Source organism: Barbus barbus (assembly GCF_936440315.1).
Source record: "Barbus barbus genome assembly, chromosome: 26".
NCBI lineage: Eukaryota > Metazoa > Chordata > Actinopteri > Cypriniformes > Cyprinidae > Barbus > Barbus barbus.
Window position 1 is genome coordinate 5,740,655 of NC_136754.1, and position 12,094 is coordinate 5,752,748.

The window sequence follows — 12,094 nt, forward strand, 5'->3', positions numbered from 1 at the left end:
ATCATTCGAGACTTACTGATATAATATAAAAATTGCAATTAAACTTTATTTAGAGTATCATTTGTGCACAATGCACATTTCTTAATATTAAGCCTAAAATGTGTTTTAATATCACGATTGATGATCTTTGAATAATATTGGCCTTTAAATGCAAGATATTTAAAGTTTACCTGAAGTATATTTGCAATAGTTCCACTTCAGCACAATCAAATATTAAATCTTTAGCTGGACTTCAGCACTACTTCTGCACAATTAAAGTGCATTAAGTACACAATTAGTTGTTCCAATTTAAGTATACCAGTTTAGCATACTAAAAGTACAATATCAGGTTATTTTTATTAAGTACATAAATATGTAAATGTATTTGTAGTATACTTAACATGAAATAAACATATTTCAAATACATTTTAGTATATACATTTTTCAATAGGGTAAATTTATGACCTTAAAGTTTAAATTAAATGTAAATTAATTTAGATTAATTGTTCCAACACACACATTTCTTTAAAAACTAGTTTCAATTCACATTTTTTGAAATTGATGAATTGAATTACATAGAAGTGTATGAGCGAGCCAACAAGTGCCAAACATACATGTGAACTCCTTAAATACAGTTTAAAAAGCATCCCAGAGTGCACTCTGTTAAGGTGCAGAGCTAGTCAAGATGACTACATGATTCACATATTTCCATTGCTGTTATTTCATAGTTTGTTGACTTTACTATTATTCCAAAATCTGGAAAATTGTAATAATAAAGAAGGAGAATGCACATTCAAAGTAGCACTCAGCTGTACTGTAGGTTACATTTACATTTAGCAGAAGCTATTAGGTTCATTCTGTTTAAATATGTAATTATGTTTTTTAACTGAAACTGTCTGGATAACTTACGGCACTTCTTAAACCGGCTTTGACATTTGTCCTGAGCGAGACGCTGACAGGCAGAGGGTTCGAGGGTCGAAGAGCAGAACAGTGTGTAGAAGTGGCAGAGCGTGGTAAATTCTGTCATCTGCTGTTCTTCAGACAGCTCAGTTGTCTTAAGCAGCTCAGGACATGTGGGCTCCCGACTCCCAAAGGACTCTGGAATTTGGAGAATGGAATGTAAAAGATGTTGCAGGATTTGTGGACTTTCATTGAGCAGAAAGAGTGGGAGGGTTTAAACTCACGGTGGTGGAGATATTCTTTGTTTCAGTAGTGTGTGTGCAACATGTTGAGCAACTCACTCTGTATCTCTGTCATGACCCAATCAGAGAAGGCGGTGACCCGTGTGTAAACGCCAGGCTTTCCCCTCTCCCCACAGCCATCCCCCCAAGAGGTGATGCCAAACAACTGAAATCGTCCCGATAAACGGTCCTGGAAGATCAACGGCCCTCCAGAATCACCCTGTATACATGCAAGGAGACAGATTCTAGTCAGATGATAAAGCAGATATAGTGCTTATGAAGCAGATATGATGTTTCTTCATCAGGTGTGGTGTTCGTAATGCAAGCTAGTAAGACAATGTGGATATACCTGGCATGAGTCAATGCCTCCAGACAGGTACCCAGCGCAGAACATGGTGCTTGTGAGCAGCTCCTTCCCCAGTGCACTGCGACAGGTGGACTGAGAGAGCAGGGGCACCTTCGCCTCCATCACCACATCTGCTGAGGGACCGTCTACACACATACAGAGAATCAAGACAAACATAAATAAACCCTTCACAGCATTTTAAGCAAACATTGTGTGATATTATTGAGCTCTTTTTCTCAAATATGAGCTATGCAGATTTTCTTACCCTCATACAAAGAGCCCCAGCCGGCCACCAAGCAGGGTGTACCAGCCGGTGGATCGAGGTCAGAGGGCAGGCAGACAGGTGTGACCCGTTCAGACAGAATTACTGGAGAACTCAGCTCCACCAGAGCAATGTCGTTATTAAACGTCTTTGGGTTAAACTACACCAAGAGTAAAGGATTGGACACAGATGGGACACATTTATAAGTAATTTGCACTCTGCATTGTTTTTACTTAAATAAATAAACAAACACACACACACACAAATATATATACTGTATATATATATATATATATGTTTATATGTGTTTACCTTCGGATGAGTGATGATACGATTGACTTTCATGACCTGCTCATCAGGGTCAGTTTTTGTGAGGTCAAATTCTCCAACTACAGCTGTCCAGTAACTCTCACCGCGGCTCCTAAATGGGGGAGATACATACATTCACAAAACATTTGAGTACATTCACGAATAAAACAGTCACACACAACACAATTTATAATGCTTTTCATAAATTTGTAATATTATGGCACATTTTTAAAGTGGAAAGGCAACAAGGTTGCTTGAGTTGGGAAGGTTACTTTGGAAATGCAGTAGGTTACAGATTACAAGTTACCCTTTTAAAAATGTAATAAGTAGTGTAACTACTTCAGTTCCTTTATTAATGTATAATATTAATTCAGTTCCTTAATTAATAAACCCAACTTGGGAAATAAAAGAGTTATCAAATAAGCATGTGTCCTAACTGCTGAAACATTGGTGTCTCATATTTTAGAGCAGTCAGTGCAATTTGGAAAATATATCAATTAAATCTGTACGTATGTGAAAATATTCAGATGTAACCCCCTTTGTAATAATTAACATTTTCAAAAGTAATTTAATTACACATTTTCTCTCAGTAACTCTAACTGATTACAGTTTAATTTATTTTGTAATTAAACTCCTTAAAGCCGTTACATGTAACTAATTACTCCCTAACACTGAAGATATCCCACTTGACATTAAGTTATTAAATTATGTAGGTATGTATTTTGTAATACATGTAATATGTATTTTTTACCCAGCAAAGCAGTGGGCGGCAGTGAGGACCCAAGAGCTGTCAACCAGAACACCCCCACACATCAGAGCCCCATCCAGCCGAAGGTTCACCAGCCAAGGCCAGCTGCCCAGAGGAGCAGGAGATCCCCCCATGATACGAGAGCGAGGCTGTGTCAGGTTTTGCGTGACAGAGAAACGCTGGCCACACACAGCTACATAAGGGAAGCCACATCAATAATTAGACCTCTCACAGTAAAGTGATCAAAGTCATAACTTAAATTACATTTAAAGTGACCTTTATTATTTATATATCAGTATAACTACATGCTAATTTTTAAAGAACAATTTGAAAGTTCTGAGTATGTTTTCATAATCCACTGAACTTTTTTTATTTTTGTGTTTTTTGTCTTACCCTGTGCTGTGGTCTGTGTGGCCGGCTCCAGGTTCTGCATGGTGTTGAGCAGACTGCACTGCAGGACACGAGCGCTGCAGCTCTCTCCCATGACTCTGACGCACAGGTCTTTGTTCACCTGTGCAGGTGTGCAGTGGCGTTTGTAGAAGCCACAGGCCTGACTCAGCAACCAGCTCCTCTCTCCTTCATCAGCTTCCTGCTGGGCACTAGATATGACCTCACAGCTTGGCTCTGACTGTGTGTCCTCTGGAAACGCTACGGAGTTACCACCACCATCAGCATCCGTGTTTAAAGTCAAATAGTCAAATAAAGCGTATGTGTTCAAGCTTACCACAGGCGCCTTTTCGCTGTCCACAGTCCTGAAACAGACAGGGCACACACCCTCTGCAGCCTGCCTCAGCCTTGCTGCGGTCCGATACGGCAGCGTCTACAGCAGACAGAGCTCGGGACAGAGCGGCCTCCATCACTACTGTTCCTCTATCAGACAGCGCTGCAGAGAGAAGCAGAAACAGATGTAAGCAAAAGTGAGTGCAAAAATTGTGCTGATTTGGTGTTTATGTGAATTAGAGAAGATGAATGTAATATTTTTGTTTCAGCAATAAAATGGTCATTTATGCATACGATCAAAAACAAAAAGTACAGGATAGTGACCAAACTAACAAAAATATGCAGTAAGTATGTTTTGCTAATGTTTCCATTAAGTTTCTGAATGCTAAAAATGTCCAGATTTTTAAACATTTTCTTTTAGTTGTGCATATGTTAAGAAAACATTAAGGCGGCCATCAGGACCATGAACCAGATGAGTCCTCTGCAAAATCTGACTTTGTTGCAGCCTAGAATTAAACTGCTGGTTTCTTCTGGCCAGAGGAGAACGGAATACATTTCGCCACACTATTTCCCTGTTTAATACTGCAAAGCTGCAACATTCTGCATGGTAAAAAGCGCTATATAAATAATGGTGACTTGACTTGACATTCCATTTTATCATTGAGCAACCATTATAGTAATGTTACTTTTGAATGTTCTCTGAACAATTCTTGAATTCTGTGAAAATAATGTTTTTGTCATAACATTTTGAGAACTTTATTAGAGACCAGATGACTTTGAATGAACTTTTTATTAACATTGTTGAAGAGAACAGAACATTTGCACAGAAAACAAACAGAATATATTTCTTTAGCAAAACAAAATCTATTGGGAATCTCTGTACTGTCTGTGATAAAACTACAGTTATATATATAAAAAATCTATATGTGTGCAGTATTTTATCAGTCATGGTTTTTCTATCAGAATAAGTGAGCAAAGTCATGCTCAAAGCAGCACTAAAGACACCAAACACAAAGTTCAAACACACCGATTCACATTCAGTCGTCCGCTCTTCTCTATATCCCAAAGAGTGAGAGAGACATCAAAGCTGATTGAGATCTTAATTAACGGCCTGAACTCTGGCCTCTGTGGTGACTACGCTAAACTCCTGAACACAGTCTCACTGTGATGGCACACAAGAGTCGAGAACTGATTCTGATTGTATTTTGGTCGAAAGGTTTTTTTTTCCTGAGCAGTTCTACATTTGCAACAAGATTACTGAAAAGAAAAAGAAAGCATGAGATTGGTTTAGACGTCACAGTGTTACTGCATCTTCTAGATCTACACTCTCAGTCAGTGGGGTGAAACCTTAAAGTACAAAAGCCAAAAGGTACATATTTGTACTTTATTTACCCCTAAATGGTCCATGTTATTACCATATAGCTACATATTGGTATCTAAAGTGTACATATTAATAGCTTTTGAAAGGGTGCTGTCCCACTGACAGTTTTGTATCTTTCTTCTGAGAATGTAGAAGCAGCCAAAATGACAAATACCTGGCCTACCTTTAAGTGCGCTCTGAGGCATTCTGTACACCTCTCTCGCCGGTGGCGCCCCACCACACCAACCAATCACCATCAACAGCAGCAGTGACATCACACCCATGATTCCACTTCACCTGTCCACAGGTGAGTCTTCCAATAGAAAAACGTACTTTCTAACAGCCTTAAGAAGTTCCACTTAAAAGCACAGGTGCACGGACACAATGCAGCTCCTTTCGCATCAAGGCGTCCCACCTCTTGGCAGGCTTAGCTTTCTCTCACACTTCCTCTCGGAGGACCTGTTAGTGAAAGAAGCTGATGGAACAATTGAAGAGCATGGAGCAGCCCTGCAGATATATGCAAGAGCACTGGACTTCTCTCCGAGGGGGTGGGCATCAGGGCCAATGCACTCCCAGTTGAATTCATTAAGACGATGAGAGCAAATCACGAGGAACTTGCCAAAGCTGGAAATGTTCTGTGGTGAGAGAAAAAGAGGGAAAGAGAAAGAGAGCTGGATGGGTAGGGGCGGGTTGTTTGAATTCATTAACGTTAGAGAGACAGCGAGGAGGGGGTGAGAGAGAACGAGAGAGGGAGCATCTGTCATTCAGCCAATCTCTGAATGAGAGCATTGTGCTCCTCCCTGAGAGTTCAAAGCGAGTGAATGTGGCGATCACAGGCACGCCGACCTCCTTGATCACTTTCACGCTTTTATGTGCTCTATTAAAATATTGTCAGTTCAGATCATTGCATCTTTCTCAGCTCAGCATAGCCTCATTGCATAAAAACATACAACATTAAAAAACCAACAGTTCATCATTTGTTTACTCGTTACTGGTCGAGGGTTCGTAGAAAAGTTTGGGTTTTCCTTCCTAATTTGTTAGACAGTCACAGAAGTTGCTTTCCAAATCTTTTTTCGAAAAATTTTTCACTGACATTTCAAAAAACAAATTGAAGTTCAGTGTTAAAATCAAATTGGTCCTTTTTCAATAGTTGATAGTCAAAATCAAATCAATCAGTTGCTGAGCTCTGCATGCATAACACTATGAGTAAATCATAATTAAATCATGCATATGGAAGTCTAAGTGGGAAATGCTTGACAACTTTATATTCGGATAAATGTGATTACTTGACATCCATTTGACTGGGCTGCATAATAAATGCAAATAAAATAAAATATGTGTTAATCGGTACAGTAAACTGTTCCCTCATAGAAAATAATAAATGGATCCTTTAAATTTTTTAAATGATAAATGTAAACGATCATCAGACAATGTTTTTTGCCAGTGCAAGCTTTTTGACTACAAGGCCCACCAGCAATATTCAAACGTCCCATGAATTTCAGTAATACATGATTTACTGGATGAGGATTTTTAAAAATATTTTTTACTCACAATTTCTTGCCTACATGATAAAATATTTTACAGCTTGGAATAACAAGACAAATGTACATCCATTATATTAATTTGCATGACTTCTCCAGGTCTAGAAATCACACTTAAAAAAATTAAAATTGTCTACCTCATATATTCAGGTTTTTCAAGTGGAAATCTCAGCTCTTTATAGAAGAAAAAAACTGTTGTTGAGGGGGTGAATTAAGAAATTAAGAATATCTTGATTTTGACTTATTTCAATGCTTGTTTGTGACATTTTTATTATTGCTCTGATGTCCGAGTGCAAATGCCCCAGTTCTCAAAAAACACTGAGAGATTCATATAACATATATGTGATAATTGGCATCTTACAGAAACAAACTTTATATTTCAAACCACTTTCCAAGTTGCTTTTATTTTCATCACATTAACAATGATCATGGTACACTAATGGAAAATACAGACCAAATTATTAAGTGTCTGCTAAATGCATAAAATACATAAATGTAAATGTTTGTGCAATCTTTAAAATAAACACAACTTGGTTTGATATTTAATGCAATGACATTAATACAAATTTAAGTGTGTCAAGTGTGAGATGAGCCAAGTGAGGCTTAGTGGCCTGATTCATGAAATAATGGCACATGACAATTGAATGACTGTTCTTCCCTCAAATAAGGCAGGACGTGGCAATCAGAACAAAGGGAAACATAAAGGAGCGAAAGCACTGACAGAGATGCTCTTCAATTCATCAGAGCTAATGAACGATCATTTTAAGTTGTCACATGGTATCAGGTTGGTAGCGTCTCTTTGAAGTGGACTCATGACAGGCTTTGTGACAAAGCGTGCAGAGATTAGCGAGTCCAACTAAAGGACAAGACAGGAACACTGTGTAACGTACGTGTGCTGAGTCTTCAGTCAGGATGAGAGAACCAAATTGGAGTTATCTTTGAGCCAACTGAGCGACTGAATACAGGGAGGGCACGCGGAGCAGCAGGCCGCTTTCAAAGTGCTTCACACATGGCCTATGGAATGATTGCGTGTAGCGACTGAGAGAGAAAGACCTACTTTGAAATACAGCACCACATGAGATCAAGTGTGGATGTTGGTCAGAAGACAGAAACAAGCCGACAGATGAAAATATAAAACGGAAAGATGAGCTTAAAGAGTAAGAGTCTCCCTGTCTTCCATTCTCCTCCTTTTTTGGCATGCAGAATAAAAACAGGAGCCGACAGTGTGTTCCATGTGGCCCCTGCACAATGGTTTTGCCGTCCTACTGCCAACCGAAGCACTAAGGGATGGCATGGAAAAAAAAAAAAACAGGCGGCTGGTCTCCATTCATCTTTTGCCCCATTCCCTCCCTTCGCCCTGCTGCTCTCTTTGATGTTGCCTGATTAATCTGCCCTCCGCTCCCTTCGGTTTCTCTCGTCCACTTTGTGGTGTTCTGCCTCTCTCCTCTACGAACAAGATGCTGATCACAGCACTATAGGCAAAAGCTAGATTCAAGGAAAAGTTCTGGAAAAATGGAGAGAGCAATGGAGGACACGTTCAGTATCAGTGTTCAGTTAGGAATAAGTGACCAGAAAGATCAATGATTACAGACAACTTCATATTAAAGCAATGTTCTGGGTTGATTATCCGTTAAGATATGTGGCATTTTGTTGATAACCAAAGAAAATGATTTTTTTTTTTAAATCATGTCTAAAGTAATGCACTTACTGAAGAGTGGAAGGCAGAAGAGTGTATGAGGCTATGGATTGGGTTTAAAAGCACAAATGTAAAGCTCATATTTTTTCAAACCAAAAATGTGTTGTTTTTTTCTGTGTTGTCTAAACACATTCTTTTAGTAGTGAGACAACCGGGAAATGTGAAAAGCAGGTTCTGAGTGAAATTTGCTTGATGTGAACAGTCTTTTGTGGATTCTTAGGTACCAATCTTGTTTCCTTGCCTGTTTCAGTGAAGTTACCGCATGTATATATATGCCAAAATATTGCATTAACTGCACAGACAAGTTTTATCAAAATAGTGCAGTGTCAAAAGGTATAACATTTAAGTTTTGTGTCTAATCTTGCAGAAAAGAGTGTATTTTCATTCAAAATATTAAGCAGCACAATCATATTCACTGATAATAAGTATTTCTTATGCACCAAATCAGCATATTAAAATAATTTCTTAAGGATCATGTGACACTGAAGACTAGAGTAATGATGGAGGAAAATTTGCTTTGCCATCACAGGAATAAATTACATATTAAAATAGAAAATTTCAATTGTAACAATATTACTAGTTTTTACTGTATGATCAAACAAATGCAGCTTTGGTGAGCATAAAATACTTTTTTCAAAAACATTTAAAAAAATCAAATTTTTGAATACATATTGCAAGAACTTTATTTTAAACAAATTTTCAGCCCAGGCCAATCACACAAGACATTGTCTTCATGTCGTCTAGAGGAGTTAGGGGTGTGAGTTATTACTACTCACTCTCTCATTCTGCTGAGCTTCGACTGTGTTGTTCGTTGAGCCCTGGATCAGTGAAACCACTCATGTCGTCACATCTTGGGGTCTGACGCACAATTGGAGCCAATGAGAGGGCAACTTGAGTTTGTGTGAGAAATTGTCGGCTTTTTCAAAATTACAGGGGGGAACAGAGGGAGGTTACATAAAGACATAGCACACAAAAACAAAAACGACACCCAAACAAGCCCTTCACAAAAAACCTGCGCAACCATAATGCTGAATAACACACAGGTATTGTGCACCAGTTATGAAACCATTTGTCTCTATTGTCTGGTGCTGAGAACAATTGAAAAGTGGGTCAGTGGGGTGAAAAAAAATCAGCTCCCAACATTTCAGTTTGAGCAATTTTTTTCCCATAGAGCATTTTCTGCGTGACATGCACGACCCCATTAGCTCATGCACCAAACTCTTTCAGAACTCAACCTCAATGACGAAGACATCTGTCTGTATTAGATGACTGATTAAAAGGGTCTTACTTTAGCTTATATTTTAATTAATTTTGTTTTCTGCGACAGTCCATTTATAATGTTATTCAAGTTGTTTCGCACCAAACAAAGTCCTTTTCATGTTAATCTTAAGTCTCTTAAACCTTTTTCTGCCTTCAATACAGTTTTCTGTTATAGGTCTACTATATCTAAGAGGATGGGTTTGTATGGAAGCCAACACGGAATAAAAAAGAGACTTTATATATCACAATTCTGATTTTTTTTCTCCCCTTGCATTTCTGAGAATTCTCTCGGAATTGCAAGATATATACTCAGAACTGCTAGATATAAACTCACAATTCTGAAAAGTGAGAACTGTGAGAGATAAACTTGCAATTGCAAGAAATAAGTCAGGATTGTGAGGATTTTTTAATTTCATACGGGAACCAAAAAAAAAAAAGCCCACCCAGAATTGCAAAATTCTGAGAAAAAATCCAAAGTTCCGAACTGACAGATTTAGAATTCTGAGAAAAAAAAAAAACTGTTGCAAAATATCAACTCAGAACTGTGAGATGTAAATCCTTAATGTAAAATCCAGAACTGCAAGAAGAAAAAGTTTTTTTATTCCATGGCAGAAAAGGGGTTCCGCAAGTTTGCCACACAAAGTGTTATGTTGGACTGAAGTGATGTTAAAACAACTTAAGCAAGTGGTCAACATAACAATGGTATCCATTTGAAGGATAGTGGCCTGATGCCTCCACTGACAGAATCTACTGAAGTTTAAAAGAAATGTCTAACATCAAGAAGATTAGAGGACAGACCCACCAGGTTCCACTCAGTTAAGACGCACCTCCACTCCAGACATCCTACAGTCACAGTGATACGGCCACTTCTCATCTGATACTTGAATAGTAAGTGACATTAATAAAAGACTCTTCATCTCCACCCCGGACTCCTTGTCTCTTCACTCATGATCCAGAAACACCTACAGACACAAACAAACAAGGAAGTGATATTTGTATAAAGACACTTTCAGTGCTGCAAAAAAAAAAAAAATCAACACAAAGCAACAAAAAAATCATATTTTGTTTGAAGTACACCGACAACATAAAACCAATTATTCAATTTAGCAAAAAACGTTGTCTATGATTTTACACTTAGTATTTCACACAGTATAAATATGTATTCATAAAAAATGCATACCTTTATATTCTAGGAAGGGGATCATCATAATTGGTTGGCCTTCAGAAAGCTTGAAACCCCCTATAGGATATACAGTGCTGCTTGAAAGTTTGTGAACCCTTTAGAATTTTCTATATTTCTGCATAAATATGACCCAAAACGTCATCAGAATTTCGCACAAGTCCTGAAAGTAGACAAAGAGAACCCACTCAAACAAATGAGACAAAATATTTTCTTTGTCATTTAATTATTCAGAAAAAAATATCCAATATTGCATATCTGTGAGTGGCAAAAGTATGTGAATCTCTTGGATTAGCAGTTAAAGGTGAAATTAGAGTCCATCTGTGCAAAGGTGTTTTCAGGCAGTGCAATGACTATCAAATGTCAGTACGTGACCTGCTTTATTCAAAGAACAGGGATCTATCAAAGTCTGATCATGTTTGTGGAAGTGAATCATGTCACGAACAAAGGAGATTACGGAGGACCTCGGAAAAAGAGTTGATGTTGCTCATCAGGCTAGGAAAGGTTACAAAACCATCTCTAAAGAGTTTGGACTCCACAAATCCACAGTCAGACAGATTGTGTACAAATGGAGGAAATTCAAGACCACTGTTACCTTCCCGAGAAGGTCAACCAACAAAGATCACTGTAGAACGTGTAATAGTTTGCGAGGTTGCAAAAGTTCCCAGGGTAACTTCTAAGCAACTAAAGGCCTTTCTCACATTGCCTAATGTTAAAGTTCATGAGCCCACCATCAGGAGAACACTCAGCAACCATAATGTGCATGGCAGAGTTACAAGAAGAAAGCCACTGTTCTCCAAAAAGAAAATTGCCTGCTAAAGATCATGTGGACGTTGAGTCTATATTTGGGACCACCAGCTGTGAAGGAGAGCGTTAGGCAGGATATCAACAGCGCCTTCTACTGGACAATGACTTCTGTATGAGTTTTAAAATTTGATTCCATATAATCTCTAAAAGAGGTTCATTAGAATCATTAGTTCCGCAAAAGCGTGTGGTAAGTATGTAAACGAACCCGTAGTTGATTAATTCATTAATTAAATAAATAATTTGGGGTGAAAGCCAATAAACGTGGAGTAGTAGGCTACTTGTAAAAAGGCACGTTTCTGGTGAACCCACTATTTCTGTTAAATCAACCAATTAATTTTGGTTTACACTCGATTTCACAATTTCGTTAGATTCTCAGTTAATCAGGCAATGCATGTTCGCACAATCTCGCTGAACAAGAAAGAGTAAGAAAAACAAAAAAACAAACACGAAGAACATAAGCAATTATCAACAGCTTTTACGGGAGCTTTTTTTAATTCATTTAAAATATTTAGTAAGTCAGAAAATCTCAATGGAAGATGTCAGATGGAAAATAGGTCTCCAGGAGTGGAACATTTTCCAAAAAATCTTCGGTGTAATGAAAACTACAGTAAAAATGCCTAATAAAATCTTCAAGAATTCAACACGTTTGATATCAAAGTTCTTTATTGTTATTGCAACTTACAACACTACATATCTGAAATAACC